This window comes from Sebastes umbrosus, chromosome 12, assembly GCF_015220745.1.
Source record: "Sebastes umbrosus isolate fSebUmb1 chromosome 12, fSebUmb1.pri, whole genome shotgun sequence".
NCBI classification, from domain to species: Eukaryota; Metazoa; Chordata; class Actinopteri; order Perciformes; family Sebastidae; genus Sebastes; species Sebastes umbrosus.
Genome location: NC_051280.1, coordinates 30034466 through 30053037, shown reverse-complemented (window position 1 = coordinate 30053037; position 18572 = coordinate 30034466). Strand labels below are relative to the sequence as shown.

The 18572-nt window shown below is 40.4% G+C and overlaps 1 protein-coding gene across 3 annotated transcripts in view; it reads right to left on the bottom strand.

Annotated features, from left to right (window-relative positions):
• The window catches only part of map4l (microtubule associated protein 4 like), a 93468-nt gene extending 87569 nt beyond the window's left edge, over nt 1–5899 (bottom strand). For all 3 annotated transcript variants that reach the window (XM_037786770.1, XM_037786771.1, XM_037786772.1), the window contains exon 1: nt 5766–5899. The gene's annotated coding sequence lies outside the window, so the exon portion shown is untranslated. The remainder of the gene's footprint in view (nt 1–5765) is intronic.
• Nucleotides 5900–18572: the final 12673 nt, after the last annotated feature.

Below are 18572 nucleotides of genomic sequence, written 5' to 3'. Positions count from 1 at the left end.
TAACGACTAGCGTTAGCGGATGTTCCACTGGGTTACATTATGGTGCGTTCAATCTCTGCTCAATAAAAATGAGTATTAGGCGTAGGTAAATTATAAAACTATCATGATGTGTTCAAAGGTAATCTTGTAAAATGTAGTTTTTGGAGAGAAACATGAATGAATCCAGTTGTTTGAAGAAGTTTTCACAGCAGTAAGAAATAGATAATAGAATTATGGGAATTATGATCTGTTTAACTTCCTAACATTGGCTCTAAGCAGCTTCTAATAATACACACTTAAAACTACTAATGCCAAGCTTCTGTAGAAAGCAACCAGAGTTGGTGATTGTTGAAACAGTGGAAAGACTGATCAAGACAGTCTGGATGAGTTTTATTTTTATCTGTCGAGTTTGAATGAAGTGCGTTTTACAATGATCAGGAAGGTTAAATTACTGTTTCTGACAATGGAGTCTGGTGGCTTTAAGGATAGCATATTAATTGTATTGTTTTGTACATTAATAAATGATGATAATTGCTTAAATATCTGTTGATTTTTTTTATTTTTAAATAGGCCTACATTTTCCATTTCGAGCAAGTAAAACATCTCATCTACTTGCCTGAAGGGCAACTGGCTGAAAAAGCTTAAAGGTCCCACATCATGCTAATTTTCAGGTTCATACTTGTATTTTGTGTTTCTTCTAGAACGTGTTTACATGCTTTAATGTTAAAAAAAACAACTTTATTTTCCTCATACTGTTTGCCTGAATATACCTGTATTCATCCTCTGTCTGAAACGCTCCGTTTTAGCACATTTCGATGGAATTGCGTTGCTAGGCAACAGTTTGGGTCCATGTTTACTTCCTGTCAGCTGATGTCATTCACATACACTGCAACAGGAAGTAAACTGGGACACAGTTTAGAATGTTTATGTTTAAAACCGTGTAATGGTCTAAATATTGTAGATTTGTGACATCACAAAATTACCGAAGTCCTGACAGCTTGTTTCAAATGCACATTTTCTGAACACAGGCTGTGTGGATTTCTCTGTGGATTGACTGATTGATACTTTCACATTATTTATATAACACTTCAACCTGCTTTATAATAAAAACAACTTGAAAATAGCTCTCTTTAATGTCAAGCCCTGCCCCTACAGAGTGTTTGACTGCTGTGTTCCTTTTTTCTTTCAGTGATGATTTATTCTATCATAAATTTCAGGCCCTTAAATCCCACTGTGGCAATAAAAATGCCTTCTAACAGATAGCTCATAGCTTACATAATCCTCTAAGGTCATCAATAATGAATACAAATTACTACTGCGCATCAAGTCCAACGAAAGTCTTGCAACAGATTGCACCCATATTCTCGTCAGCACAGTGTGAGGCCGATTTCACAATGTTCACAGACTCAAAGGAAGAAGACAATATTGCATCAATGAAGAGCAGTCCCACTGTGTCTTCATTACCAGGCAGGGGTGAGGCTATTACCTCGGCATTGATCTGCAATTTTCCTCTCGCTATCTTCTCTATCCTTGGCAGCAACATTGTTACTTTCCAACACGCACTAACATATTGTAATTGTCACCACATGAGCGTCACAATACACTAAGTGTCATCCCACATTACCATTTCTAATGCATCGAGAAATATCTATTTACATTTGTATTAGAACAGATAATGGACCCAGTAGCAGAACAATAAAGGGTTGTTCAAGTTAAAAGGCACTTATGCTCCATGTCTGAGTTCTGAGTAACACTTAACAAACAGCTGTTGTGTAAGATATCAAAAATGCATACACATATGGCGCATCAATTTTTAGATTGACGCTTCAAAGCTGCATTAATTGATTTTTTAGCCACTTGAGGGCAGCAGAACAAGCTGAAAACACAACATCTGACATATTATTTAATATCTTACACACATCCAGCATACACGGAGCAACATTAGCATTTATTTAAAGTTTCTGATGAAAACAATTTGTTGTGCCGCATTCCGTTTCGCAATCACGCTCTCGTTTTGCCCTGTTTTATAAATCCAGCGCACCCCTTTCCTTTACAGCAGTGAGCTTTTCCCCCGGTCGGCGGGTCAGGGACGGATGCTCCCTGGTACTGGCTGGCCCTCGCTGGGCGCATTTTCTCCGTGGTAGTGCGACGTAACCTGCTCTAGGTCGGCTTGAAAAGGCCTGGGGTGAAGGTGGCTCACGGCTACGAACCTCGCCGCTCCCCGGGGGCCGTGGACTTAGTGCTTACTGTCAACCGGGGCAGACTGACCAGTGCGTGGTCTGCAGCGATGTCGGCAACCCAGAGAACCCATTTTCAGTCAAATATCTTGAGGTCAGAGGTCAAGGGACCCCTTTGAAAATGGCCATGCCAGTTTTTCCTCACCAAAATTTAGCGTAACTTTGGAGGGTTTTTAGCCTCCTTTGCGACAAACTAGTATGACATGGCTGGTACCAATGCATTTATTAGGTTTTCTAGTTTCACATGATACCAGTATCTTCACTCTAGCTTTCAAACTGAGCCCGCTACAACCTAAAAATCGCTAGTTGCGTTAATGCGTTAAAGAAATGTCCTGTAAAAGTAGCTGATTATAACTGACATTGTTATATTGTAAAATACAGTAAATGTTGGATTTGTTGGATGACTGGTTGGTGGAAACCTAAGTGACTCTGAATGGCTGACTGACCTGGCAAGTGGACTGTAAATGTTGAGTATACCTGGTTGGATGGACCAGTAGCCTGACTTCCTGCCTGCTTGGTTTGTAATCTGAGAGGGATTGCATTTAATCCCACCAATCTCTAAAGCAGAAATCATGGCATCATCATCACAACGGCCATGCATTAGAACATCTCTGATAATCCATCTAGCTTCCTGCTTGTAGTCTTAAGCAATCACCAGCCTTTTTTTCCATTTTATCATGCTATATCTATGGTTCAAACATTCAAGGATACCACAGGAGCTGCCACGCGGGATCCATGGTTACCTCCCAATTCCTCCAAATTTGTATTCCATTATAATTAGGACTGCAGAAATTGCATCTGATTTTCTGTACGGTGGGGTCACATTTTCTGATGACAGCCGTCAGAAATGGTGACCTCATGTGTTGCTGGCTCTCTGAGATTTCGGTGGTCACAGATTTCAATGCAACACCGGTAAAAAGCACAGTCCTGCACCGAGCTAACAGCTAAATAGCTCTCCTCCTGCTGTTTTCAACACGGATTTGTTGTTCACAATGCAGCATTATCAGGAAAAACTTAGGAGTACGTCCCCTGGATGCGTCGATAGTGAGTTTAGTGCGTCCCAAACACATTTACTATCATCCTCAGGACGCCGTTAGTCTTGGGCCCAAACGTTACCTGCGGTACTGAGGAAAAACAAGTACCGTCACATTTTCCGAATTTTGGCACTGATGTGGTGATATCGTGACATACCTAGAACAGAAGATCTGAAAACGGAGTAAATCTCTGATGATTTGAAATAAAACAGGTTTAACAACAGCTAAACTATATCAACAATCCATTTACAAACTCTCAGACAACTCGTCCAGCATAACCCAAGTCTTGTTTATCCAGTAGTATGCTCACTACATCCCAAACACTTGCATTTTCACCAACTATTTAAAACATTTCCGCCACTACCATCTCTTGCACGGACTCGCAGCGTGTGTGTCCAAGCATGAGGCGGTAGTGGCGGAAACATTTTTGACGAAAATGCATGTACCCTTCTGCACATACTACTGGATAAACGAGACTTGGATTATACTGTGCGAGTTGTGTGAGAGTTTGTAAACGGATTGTTGATATAGTTCAGCTGTTGTTAAACCTGGCATCCATTTACTTCCGTTTATCAACGATTGACTACGTTTCAGGCCGTTTTCGGAAAACTCAGTTCACCGTGGGGGCACACGAGAAAAGGTTGTCTTCAAGAATTCAAGGTAGCACGCGGTGAGTAATTGATATGACAAAAAATGAGTATTGGGCGAAGGTAAAATCCGACGTTATCATGATGTGTTCAAATGTAATCTCGTAAAATGTAGCATTTGGCGAGAAACTTGAATAAATCCAGTCTCAGAGAGCCAGCAACAGACAAGGTCACCATTTCTGACGTCTGACGTCAGAAAATGTGATTCCACTGTACAGAAAACACACCAAACTAAATTGTTAACAAAAACATAAATGTATTTTGATATCACAAAACTCCTCATGTGTTGCCGGCTCTCTGCGGTCACAGATTTCGGTGTAATACCGGCTGCTAACAGCTAACGTTAACTAGCTCTCGTCCTGTCGACTTCAACAAGAGGTGCCGTTGATTTACATTATGATGCATTCAGGCTCTATTCATTAAAATGAGTAGCGGGCGAAGGTAATGTTATCTTTCATGATGTGTTCAAATGTAATCTTGTAAAATGTATTTTTGTTTCGGTAGAAACTTGAATAAATCCAGTTGTTTGAAGGAGAGCAATATAAAATAGATAATAGAGAGGGAATTATAACCTGTTTAACTTAATAATAAAAACAAGTATGCAGTATGAAGCACATGGGATTTATTGTTTTACTTTTGTTTTTCACCGTGGTATCGAGAATCATGGAATTTCACTGTTATTGGCACTACTACATTACTGGTATTGTGACATCCCTACTCTGTTCACCACGCATACACGCGAGAAAAACAAAGTTTTCCTCAAGAATTCAAGGTAACACGCGGGTGAGTAATCGATGTACAAATAGGTCATTTTAAGGGTGTAGTATACCTTTAAGATGTTCCTGCCACAGTAACGATAGTATTCCTACAGCATGTACAGTACGTCTGTACATGTGGCAGCCCATCTATTAACGATGCATTAATTATCCTCAAACACTGCACGTTGAATTTCACATGTGAAAATGAGAAAGAGAGAGGAAGAAGAAATGCGTATAGATAGAACAATGTGTACTAATCCACAAAGGATGCAGTGTGTGTGTGTGTGTAGCTGTGTATGTAGAGTGGGGAGGATGGGATGGAGGGGGTATTATTGTATAACGACAGGCTTAGTCCCATACACAACATCATAGACTCTTCCTTTAAACTGGTGTATAGGCTCTGTCTATAACATCAGGGGGAAAACAGGCCTTTATATAAGAAGGAGGAGGAGGCCTGCTCTGCTCTGGAGCTGCCTTTAAGAAAACTACACCCCCCTGTAGTAAATATAATAGAGACAAATATCACTTAAAAATAATCATAATCTATAGGTTATTATAGTCCCATATAGAAAGGTTAAAGAGAGCATTAGATGCAATGAGGCCAGTCATTAGTGCCTGCTGGTGGAGCACTAGGAGCTCATGCAGGGACAGTTTAGAGGAACATGTTAGGTTTTCCAGCAGCAGGAGGATGGGGGTCGAAACCATCCAGACTGCGGCACCAGCACCATAACAAAGAGACACGAATCCACAGACCCCTGCAAGAGAGAGACACAGATCCCCCCCTCCCACCACCACCATCACACCATCACCATCACACCATCACACGCCCACCAACCCTCTACTACCATTGTGATGGGAAACATCGACCACAATGTCAAAATGTAGCCTTGTCCATCATGCACAACATCCTCACCACCATGCTAAATATAGGCCCATATCTATGCATGCCACTGCAGACCTCAATCAGGCCATAAATATGACATGAATATCATCATCATTCATGCACCAGAGAGGATGGCGCAGGAGGATGCAAGCAGGGTTTAACATCGCCATGATGACACACTGAATCTGATGGTAAAATAATCATAATAATAATAATAATCCACTCACCGTTTCGATGTGCACCGTGTCTGTCACAGAGCGTGTGTGTGTGTGTGACAGTCGGAGTGTGTGTGAAGGTGAATATGTGTCCACCTTTCTCTGCTTGCAGAGCAGACTGGTACTAGGACGCAGAGACAAGTCCCGCCCCCCTCTTTTTCACCAGGCAGCCAATCAGAAGCCAGGAGCACAGAAAAAAAAAAAGAGTCTTTTCATGTGAATCTGCATGCAGGCTGCTGTTGCTGCCTTCAGGGGCTGCAGGAAACATGAAGCTTTCACTTCATTTGTTTATGTAAGACGTGATTGGCATTGGTTTAAAGCTGCAGTAGGCAACAAGTTTTTGGCATCATTTGGAAAAAAGAAATCCATAATAACCTTTCAGCATGTTTGAAGTGTTCTGAGAGAGACTTCTGCACCTCCTAATGGCTCTGTTTTCAGGCTTTAAAATGTCTAGTTTGTTGATGGGAGACTTTGACCAATCACAGGTCATTTCAGAGAGAGCGAGCGTTCCTGTTGGCTGTGTTCCGGCTTGTGGGCGGTGCTCGGTATTTCTTCAACTGATCTCAACATGGTTGCCGGGTCACAAACTTTCTCATTTTACAGCTAAACCGTACACTACAAGATGTTTCTGAAAACATTTCAGGGGAGAAATAGGCATTACAGTAACAGAATATTGATTCATATTTGATCAGCGCTGCCTAGTTTGACTTTTTGATCAGGGTTCCCGAGTGATTGACAGCCGGCTCTCATAGATGATTCCTCGAGATTTAAATAAAGGTTGAATGAATGAATGAATTAATGGATTTCACACATTTGCAGTAAAGCAAGGAGGAATAACATGTTATTTCTAACATGGACACAAGGTGTTCAAAGACCAAGACAGACGAATACATATAAAAATTAATTTGAAACCCAAATTTTTAGTACAATATAACACAAAGAAAAATATCCATATTTCACAATAAAAAAAAGAAAGAGTTAGCATTTTAGCACTTCGGTTCCCTCTTTTGGAAGTCAATGGTTTTTTATTGTTTTTTTTGTTAGATGCCTGAAATAAAGTCTGTGGTCAACGCAAGCTGAAGAGATTTTAACGTTTTGCTCTCCAACATATGTAAATATCCCACATGTGAATTTTGAAGCTTTTATGTTATGGTATACATTATTCATACTGGGCTCATGCGACCATGGTGTTGTTCGTTTATAGCCTAACGTAAGCTTTTTCGATTGCATTCACACTTCAAAAATAATAGAAATGGTTTTCATTTGTGGAGATTATCTTGCTGAACAAAATGTGTAAGTATCATAAATGTGTGTTTGCCACAGAGCTTATTTTCTGCAATAATCCAAAACCCAATGGAAAAATACCATTGGCTTTTTGTCGAGGGAACCCGTGCAATTCTAACTTCCAGGTTGGCCTTCAAAAATACGTCATCCCTGGAGTACTCTATTGATATACAAATAATTATTCGGGGGGTAAAGTAGTGAAGTGTTCCTTTAAGTTGCAGCAGCAGCGGTAGCGTGAAAGTTGTGTAAAAAGCTAGATGAGGTGAAAAGGCCTGAGGTTACTTAAGAATAGAAAATGATACACGGCCTGCACCAGTACGTCATTCACACTGTGACTTCAGGGTTTTACCACCAAATTAAAATGTGACTAATTCACAAATAGCTGAGCTAAAATGTTTCCTAAAGATCTGTTACCTTGCTCCGGGCTGTTGTTGACGAAGTAACATCTGGAACGTTTTTTTATGTGAGTAGCTCCTTCTGTTGTGTAGCACGTCATGGACCAATCAACAGCGAGGCATATCGGCATTTCTCTTGATGATGTTTTTTTTCCAGGATAACTGCACTAAATAATCAAAGACATGACTGGAATTAGTCAATTTTTGCAACTGGTGATGCATCATCACCAAATACGACACGGGAATAAGTAGCAAGTGAAAATTAGGTCTGTATGAGTTGGCTTCTTTGATCATATACTCAATGTACAAAATGCAGACAGAAAAGCACAAGACACAAACAACCTTGAGATCGGACATTCTGTGGATGCATTTTTTATTAAACTCATAGGGGCATGCCTCAGTTGTAGACTTTAACCTTCCTGTTGTCTTCGGGTCAAATTGACCCGAAGACAACAGGAGGGATAAATCCACAGAAATTCAACATTAGGTCATGAAAAATTAACAAAAGTATGCTCATATTATTAATAATAGCCAGACAAGAAAACATTATTGTCAAATAATAACCTTGTTCATTATCATCAGTTGGCCTGTTTAACCCTCCTGTTGTCTTCGGGTCAATTTGACCCGAAGACAACAGGAGGGCTATAAAAGTCTCATGGGGCCGTGCTCTAAACCCAACAGGAAATCAGCCTTTTTTTAATTATGTGTGATTTTTGTCATATATATTTTTGGCCATTTCCAGGCTCTGTACCTTAACAAACTCCTCCTCCGAGAGATTTCACCCAATCAACTTCAAATTTGGTCAGTACAATCTAAAGACCTTTGTGATGAAAAGTTGCTAAAAGCTTGATCTTTCATGAAACAGCGTCGGCGTTGGCATTGGCATTGGCGTCTGCATCGGTGTGGTGGAGAATTTACATGATTCGCCATTATACAACAAGCTGTTGTAACTTGACTGTACTTGCTCAAATCTGCCCCAAATTTGACCTGCTTCATAACAGCCCAGGCCTGAGGACATCCTCATGTCAATATTGAGTTTTAGAAAATGCGCCACCTATTGGCCACAAGAAGTAGGCCTTGTGTGACAAACATCATTCGCTTTTCATGATATTTTTGTTGTGTGGTCTACACTTAAAATACAACATAATGCGTGTGTGTTTGCTAGCATCGCATGGTGGACACAGGAAGTGGTACACAATTTATAATAGGTCAGTTCCTGCGGCATGCATTATGCACAGGAAATGACGTCCATCTCGTGCGTGCAGTGTCCTAAGGCTGCTAAAATGTACGGGTGTGTTGACCGGCATCCCGCCAGTACCCCCGACGTGCAGGAAGTTGCGAGGGCCCGTTCATCGCCGCTTGCTTTAAAGATAGGGTCGACGATTTTGGAAAGCTAGCATTATTTGAAAGCAGCATGGCCTCAGGAGCTCCGTCTAAACCCAACCCCTCCTCTCGGGGATCCTTCCATGGCAATGCCCCCCCGCACACACATGCACGAGCACCGCCGCATCGCAACTACTTCACAGACACAGAGCGGAGAGAGGACCTCAACTCAACAACGCTACCTCATGACAAGTAACCGCGGCAGTGCTACTGCAGGGCTGAGTTTTCTCTTCCATTCTCCAGGAAACGTGCGGCGGTGATGCGCTTTGAGTTCAGGCTAGTGCACGCCAAGGGTAGAGTATGAGCAGGGAGGAAGGGAGGCATCTGATTGGTTCTTTCCAAGCGGACCGCGAGGCAGTGATTGGTGGACGTTTTTACAGGATTGCAGCAGCTACAGATGACGGCTCTTTTCCGGTCCTTTTTCGGAGCTCATCAGTAATGGATCGCTGTCGGGGTGTAAAGACCATTTCAACCAATAGAACAAATAGTGGAGACTGGAGAACATCGTCAACCCTGCACTTAATGTACAAAATGCATCCAGCAAAGCACATAACACAAACAAGCTTGAGATCGGACCTTCTGTGGATGCATTTTTTTATTAAACTCATAGTTGTAAACAGTTGTACCTCTTCCAGTTGTTGGTTTGTTGCTTCATAGCGTATTAAAGGAACAAACTAAATGACAGTCCAGCTGGTTAGCTGACTGACTGACTGACTGTATGACTGGCTGATGGAGCTAGCTAGCCAGATGACTGACTGGCTGTGGGTAAGGCAGAGGTTTCTATAGGATTATCTGGGATTATGGCTCCCATTTGATTTGGTGGGTTTGTTTGTAATCTCTCAAACATCACATACTGTCTACAGTACACAAGCACAAAGTCACAGTGAGCAAACACATCAAAATGACAAATGTCTATTTACAGAACACTCATCTTCTCCATGCAGCAGTTCTTTTTTATCCTAAAAGTCAATCCCTGCGGTACTGACTAACAATCTTATTTGATCAGTGGTGACTTCAACGTTCACCTTCGACAGTTCTGATCCTCTTAGCCAGGATGCCTCTGGTCTTTATGAATCTAGTGGGTCCACCCTCGATCTCTCATCTGACCTGCGGCATTCTCCGAGCCTTATCTGGATAGAACTTTATAAAAATTTAAATTAAATTCAGCTTGAGTTAAAACCTCAAAGAGTTTAGTATCAAAGAGCAAAATAAATGTGTACCGGGTGGTCAGTTCAGTCAAACAAAACAAGAGGGATAAGCAGGAAAGCATCAACACAACAAACGGGCAAGCATAGAACTAGATGGCTGGCTGCTAAAAGAAAAAACATAATATATAACCTACCATTGCGATGGAGCAGCAGCTAGGAGTATGGTGGAAATTCTAAGAAGCATCCAAGAAAAGTTTCTCAATGGAAAAGATGTTTTCACTCTTCTCCTGACTGGCTTCGGCAAGAGTTTGATTGACAGATGGTTCATCCAATCACCTGCCAAGTAGTTTTTGAAAGTGCCTGCCTTTTTCCAAATCAGCTCGTTCTCATTCCCATGGTGTCAAATATTGACGCTTTGTCACGGCCGTCAGCATTCGATACCGCTTCACAAGGGACCCCTTTAGCACCGGTATGTGACGCACCGGGCATTCCATTAACTACAATGTAAACCCATCCACGGCAACAGTGAACGCTCAGGGAAAGTGCTGTGGTGACGTAGTTTAAAGAGCGAAAGAGACACACGAGAGGGGAGGTGAATGGGTCCATCATAGCGCATGATCTGAAGTGCATGGTGCAATTGCATTTAGGGCGTGTCCAACTCCACTTTTGCTAATTAAGTTAATTAAGAGTGTCATCTCCCATTCTCTTTAAAAGCCAGGTGCGCCTGCACCGGGCACTTTGCTATTTAAAAGGCGGATTCGGCAACTTGGAGAAGCGAGCGGTTTTCTGCTGAGGAAACGGATCTGCTCGTTTGTGTAATGAAAGTGTGCGAGCAGATGTATGTGGTGCTTGGCCGGTGGACCCTCTACTTCCACCATCTCCCAATCCTGTGTCCCATCAACAACTCAATTTGACTGTATATGAGAAAATGAACTAATCGCATATGAACAAACGTACCGATAACCTATTTAACTGGGGGGCTCGGACCGGCTGATTGTAAGCTTATTGGGGCTGCTTTACGCACGGGCGTACAGCGGGGCACTGCCAGAGAGGCGGACATATCCGGTTCTGCCAGCTACTTCCTGCTAGCTGTATGGGGCTGTAATAATGGATATATTGGCTGTAATTCATCACTTTTATCATCTTATAATACACCCATGGACTGTATGCTGTAATCCTGCACTGTGGTGGATGTATTAACGTCGCTGTTCCCAAACAACCGGCTATCGGCCAGTAGCTAGTAGCACTAGTAGCATGACATCAACAGAATTTAATGGAGTTGTAGGCTGTTCACTAACATGCAGGGCAAAAGCACAGGACACAACCTCTTCTACATCCCTAGTCTGTGATCTATTGGACATCGATTTTTGAGGTCCTTGACATGAAAAAGTTTGAGATTGCGCTCAAAAAGTTTAATAAGTAAGTAATTAAGTAAGTCAATAGTTATAATAGTATGCATATTTATAATATTGTTATTGTTCACCAGCGGCCATTTCAGTAGAGACATTAAATATGACAATAGAATAGAAATAATTTTTGTTTTACTTTTCTACGGTACTTTGTAAGTGGACAATAAACTGGAGTCCGGTAGTCGCTTTCAGTCCAAAATGTCGGCGGGGTAGCTCTGCTGCTGGGCGCTGAAGTTGTAATGGAACGACCAATTGACTTTCACTTCTTGGCAATATACGTTCTTTGGCTGAGGTGAGCTGCAGAGTTGTTGTTAATTCATTACATTAGTCATTTCATCCATTGTTAATATACAAATATTGATTTGTGTAGCTTTAATAATGCAGTAAAGAGGAGAATATTTCTTGTAATAAAGTACTGATTGTTATTGTCTCCTTTGATGAAGTTATAATAAATCTCAGGTGACTCAACAAAAAGTGAAGCTAGTGGCTTGTTGTAAACTGCAGTTTCATTCATCTCGGCTGTTATCTAAACAGAGCTGTGTCTGATTTCTCTTTCTAGACGTCTGCAGCAGGACCAGCCCTCGATGACTCAAACCGGAGGGCGTGGCAGCGAGTCCGTCATGATCTCCATCAGGTTCATGCAGAGGAGGATTCGGGTGGTTTCTCTTCATTCACAGACTGCGTCACTGCCTGTCCTCTCCTCCATTTATCCTCCCATCAACCCTTCTGCTGTTCCCTCCTTCCCTCCCTGGTCTGACACAGTGTTATGTAATATCCTGCCTGCATCATCTCTCTCTCTCTCTCTCTCTCTCTCTCTCTCTCTCTCTCTCTTTCTATCATCAGCATCTTTGTTTCTGTCTTACCCAAACTCAGTCTGTCACAGCATCTCTCCTCTCTCCTCTTTCTCTCTCCTCTTATGCTGTATCATTCCTCCTTCTCACTCTTTTCCATTCCTCTTATCACAGTACCTTTCCTCCCTCTGTCACTTTCTTTAAAAAGTGCAAGAAGTGGTAGAGCATTTAAACAAAGTTAGACTTCATTAATCTTACTCATTACCACTGTCAACACCACTAAGATATGATTAATGTCCTCAAGTGATGTCACTTGAGCCAGCGTCACCTCCATCAACCACTCTTATGGTGCCTTCAAATGAAACTCGTGAGCTTGTGTTTACAACATGAGAAGTCATGTACACGATATGCGTGGCATTCAAGTGGTTAAGTCCTGAGAATATTAACGTTACTGTCGGCGTCTAGAAGCCACAGAGGCAACAATTTAGCAAGCTAGCAAGTGGGTAACATAGTTCAGGAAAGATGAGGTCGTTGGGAAAATCAACATTTTCCTCAGACCTATTATAAAATTTAAAAAACAATATACTACTAAAATTACAATATATTAACTTATTATAACTTATTATGCACCATTTCTGTCAACAAAGGGGCGCAAGAGATGGACATTCATATGGGCTCTTCTCGTGAACACGGTAAACACGACCTCATTTGAAGGCACCATTAGTATAATACACCGGAATCTCTGGCCAAACTGTTGGCAGTCGAGTTGCATTGTGGGTAATGTAGGCGGCAGGTTTTGGCAAGGAAGAAATATACGTGACGTTGCTGATGTGTTTTTCGTACTTATGTTACTTTATTTACGTACATATTTTACTTAGTTTACGTACATATTTTAAGCCCAACCATGATGTTTTTCCTAAACCTAACTAAGTGGTTTTGTTGGCTGAACATAACCATGTTTGTTATCCACTTAACATTTTCTTATTTGCCCTTTTTGCAGATTTTCACATTTGTGCTTTATGTTATTGGATTGGGTCTGCCGATAGGAATGGTGTTTGACGTATATACATACATTTGCATAAAGCAGCATATTTGTCCACTCCCATGTTGATAAGAGTATTAAATAATTGACAAATCTCCCTTTAAGGGACATTTTGAACGAATAAAAAAAAGAAATGTGTGATTAATTTGCGATTAATCACGATTAACTATTGACAAGAAGAAGTCAGATCTTTTCCTTAAGTACCACAATGTAAGTAAAAGTCCTGCATTTAAAATCATACTTCAGTGAAGTATTATCAGCTATCAGTGTGGTTATGATGGGCACCATCACCTCTGCATGTGAGTGTCGTGCAGGATTTATGCCACGCGGACCAGTTGTTGGAGTTAAAACCGTTCTTTTTTTAGTCTGGACCAATCCAGAAACTCTTTACCCGTCTGATGACCTAAATAAGGAGCGAACCCCTGCAGAGCCGAGGCTTAGCTGACGGATTGACACACTGATACACTGGATATGTCATGTTAACACTGGTTAACAACTCTCACACACACACTCGTGCTTACACAAGCAGCAGCAAACACACACAATTACACATCTCTATCGATCAATAACCGAAATCATATGAAAATGTTATTAATGTTTTTTTTTCCTGAGACGGCGTTAACAGCTGTCGACGGTGGAGTTGTTTTAGTGACTGGCAGCACTGAAGGGTGTGGGGGGCAGGGAGGGAAACCGCTGGGAGAGAGGAGATTTGGAAGAGAGAGTTTTATGGTTGAAGGGGGGATTTGGGGCGAGGCTGCACAGGGGGTGTCTGGGTTAGAGGGTGTAGGGGGTGGGGGGAAGGAAGATAGCGAGGCATGGGTGAGGAAGGGTGAGGCAGGCAGTGGGGAGGATGCTGTGGTGATGGAGGCTGGAGTTAGAGCAAAGTTATGTTGTTGGTCTTAACCCTTATGCATCATTAAGGACGTTTTGGGCTTTTTAATTTTTAATCTCTTTGGCTGTGTTTAATGCGTATGGCATAAATGTTGGCAAGAGTGTGAGTTTTTGTTTTGTATTTTGGCGGTTCAACCTCAGCTCCTATAATAAGTCTATAATAAACTATGTAGCCTAAATACATTCGAAAGATTGATTGCATTAATGCAAAAAAAAAAGAAATTAGTGGCATTAAAACAAATTTGCGTTAATGTGATACTATTGCGTTAACTTTGACAGCCCTAATTCTATCATATCACTCTTTCAATATAGAGCCCTGGCTCTAAAACTGTAGTTTTTACTGTTTTCCATTGAAAACATTGATTGAGCCATTTTCTCACGTTTGCCCTGTGGGGTAAAACCATGCTGTTCTCCTGGTGTCCACTAGGGGAACTGCTGCTGTATCATGGAGCTCTGCAGTGTTTGACGTAATGTTTCAAAATCAATGTTGTTGCTAATGATTGACATATCCAAGAACGTAAAAAAAAAATAGCATTTAATGTACAAAAACTTATTAAAACAAATAATTTTCATAAAAAGCAACAGTGGCATTATGTAAACAAACTGGCATTTAAAGAGTTACAATTCTGAAAAACAATGAATATTTGGTAGTGATGATCAAGACTGATGTTGGTTAAAGATTTACCTCATTGAATTTGGAAAATAATATTAATATAGAATTTTATGGTAGTTTTATGAAGACAACATTTTTGTCCTCTAAGGTAACAATTGGGACTTTTCTTTGCACAAAAAATAAAAATGCATCAAAATCAATTTTGTTGCTAATTTATGACGTATCTCAGACTGTGAAAAAAACGTAGCATTTAGTATACAGAAAATAATTATTTTTTTGTTATTTTGTTTTTCATAACAGTAGCTTTATGTAAACAAACTAGCATTATAAATATTAATCATAAATTATAAATAATAAAAATAATATTAATATATAATTTTATGGAAGTTTTTTGACGCAGACATTTTTGTCCTCTAAGGACATCAGAGCAGCTTTTTTAAAGTGGTTAAACTACACGTATAATGCCTCAGTATAGCTGCACTGTCTGACCCTGGACATTGTGCTGCAATGCACAAAGCAAAAGCACAAAATAACTTCTACGCTGGTTGTCTGTCTTGCAAAGGAATAAAAGGTGTTATGTGTCAGCTTCCCTATAAAGAAGAGAGGGGATAGTTCATATACAGCCAGTATCATTTATGTGGCATGTGATTCACTGGAACTTGATTTTGTGGTGCTTTTTATGACTGTGACTGTTATTTTTTGACAGCATTGCAGTAAGTATTTTTAATCCTCTCTGCATGTTTTTATTCACAGTGTCAATGAAATTAGCTGATTATGTGAAGAAAGTCCCGGCATTTCACTACGTTATCGCAGCTTACTAGTATTTTACATGTCATCATGAGTAAAGCAGTGTTGAGTACCCCAATAGTTCTGATAGCACAGATCAAACAGTAGAATGTAGCTCATGCTGCTCCTGTAAAAACGAAAACAAGGCCGTGTACTAGACAGCCTCATGGATCCTAACGGGGCGGACATATAGTATGGACAGACAGCAACACCCAGTGGCCAAAGGGTTTGTTGCAACATTCAATCAACAACCCCTCTGCATAATGCGATGTGATTCCATTAAAAGGTTATCACTGGTACAAAAGTGGACTATAAGACGTATCAATATCAGGAAGCAACACAAATTCATCACAACTTAACAAAGTAACTGACAACACTCATTACCAGCACCATATGTACCTGTATAAAAACAGTTGCACTCCCTTAAAAACACCTCAACCAATAAAAGATCAAAGTAGTTTAGTTGAATATTCAGACTGTAAGATTAACTGGTAGTATTTATACTTGGGTAATACAATCTAAGAATGACTCTACAGAAGCTGCAAAGTACTCAGATCTTTTATTTAATTTCTTTACCTTTTTTTATTCTTATGTTGTTCTGATTTTTGAGCAATCTCTGCCACAATAATTTCTATCTTATCTTATCTTAAAGGCAGGGTTGACGATGTTATCCAGTATACATTTGTCATATTGGTTGAAATGGCTTAATGCCTTTAGACTTGTGGCAAACACACAGGGCTCACTAACTTCCCTCGCAGCCTCTTACTCTCTCGTTCTGTCATCATTCCATTCATTCTGGTTTCCTCTTCCACTTCCATATTTGTATGAGTAAGCCTCTGGGTGATGCATGCTTCATTGTTGTTGCTCTTTGCTTTTCAGCACCTTTCTACTCTTTACTAGGACTTTATGTAAGTAGAGAGAGCAAATGGACCCAAAACACACACACAGACAGACAGACAGACGTGAGTGTGACAAATGTAAAATTTCCTCCTAGATAGGATATGGAGATGTATGAGAACATTACCACTGGCTTCAAAGAAACTCGCCGACTTGAACTAAGAAAAACACAGACATGGGAAATGATGCTTTTGGGTTTTTTTTGCATGTGAAGTTTGATAACGAAAACTCCGGTAACACTTCATTTTTCAGGTCTGCAAATTTCATGGTAATTAGGTGATAAATAGCAAGTAACCTTTTTGAAATTTCTTTGCAATTACTGCCAAATTACCCGAATATTTACCTAAAAATTGATCAAAAATTACTTTGTTTGGCTGTCTTGACTTGGGACTTGACTCGACTGGACTTTTATTTATTTTAATTTTATATCTATTATAAACATTATTTAATAATTAAATTCTTTATTCAAAACATTTCCAGGAAAAGAAAACAAAGTTAATTGATATGCTTTATATCCATGTATGCTGGTAAATAGATGATAATTAGCAAATAATTTATTTGAAATTGACTTAAAATACTTGGTGAATCTCCCTTTAAGGTACATTTTGGACAGATAAAAAATGTGCAATTATTTTGCAATTAATTGTGATTAACTATGGACAACCATGCGGTTAATTGTGATTAAATATTTTAATCAATTGACAGCCCTATTTATTTTATCAACTGATTGGCTTGTCTGATAACCTTTCGCTCTCTTTTGTCGGTTTCAGGGCTGCATACAGACAACCCTGTCATCAAATTGTTCCAAATATGACCACTTATAACTTCTAAACATAGTTTTTCCTTAAGTATTTATTGTGAAAAATCCCTTTGTTTCTCAGATAATTTAAATTACAAAGTATGTTTAACTCTGTGACTCTCTGCAGCTGCAGGATACATTATGTGGAGGAGTTTCCATCATCTACTGCGGGCTCATGGAGGATGTCGGTGTGTCTCAGCACTTTCAGCAAAATTGAACAGCAGGAAAATCTCCAAAATCCTTGATGTGTTCCTTTAATCTTCACTGTGTTGAACCATTTCCATTGTAATAAGTAAATACAGTCAGATGTAAAATACAGGAAATAGAATTAGTTCCTGTGGCTGCACTATACTAATAGATCTCATCTTACACATGTACAAACACACGCACACACACACACACACACACACACTTGCTTGGAGGCATCGCTGTTGAAAGGTGATCTGCGTTGGATCACCGGAGTCTGTATGTATGTGTGTGTGTGTGTGTGTGTGTGTGTGTGTGTGTGTGTGTGTGTGTGTGTGTGTGTGTGTGTGTGTGTGTGTGTGTGCGTGTGTGTGAGCTGGTTTTACCCACGTTGTGGGGACATAAACCTGTCAACACAGTCACATTGTGGGGACTCGCCTTCCAAATGGGGACAAAATGCACGTCCCCATAACATATATCATTATATTTTAGGGTGAGGACTTAGTTTAGGGTTAGGGTAAAGTTAGGGTAAAGTTAGGATTAGGCAAGTAGCAGTTACAGTTAGGGTTAGGGTAAGTCTCCAGGAAATGAATGTAAGTCAATGTAATGTCCTCAAAAGTGATGATAACACGACTATGTGTGTCTGTGTGTCTATGTGTGTGTGTGTGTGACCCGACATCTCTCAGTGGTCTTGCCCTGCTCTCTGCTCCATCCACCTCCACCTCCTCGCTTAGTGACTTCAGTTTGATGCAACAAAGGGTTCTGACCCCTGGCATGATCACTCAACACACACACACACACACACACACAAAGAGAGAGAGAGAGAGAGAGAGAGAGAGAGAGAGAGAGACTACACAAGTCTGTCGCAGGATATCCTACTGCCACTATATAAACACTCAAAGAGAGTCCAGAGGTCTCTCCTTACTTCCCTGCTCACCCTCTCCTCTCTTTCTGTGAACCCAGGATATGTTTGGTTGTTTAAAACATGGCAGCAGCAGCAGTAGTAGTAGTAGTAGTAGTAGTAGTAGTAGTAGTAGTAGTAGTAGTAGTACAACCCAACAAGTTATTTACCTTAAACCTAGATCCAGGAACAAAAGATGAAATTTAATCTCAGTGAATTTGAATGAGTTAAAGAGCCAGCTATCCATACAAAAATAATACATTTATATCTTTACATGGCAACGTTTGACACTTG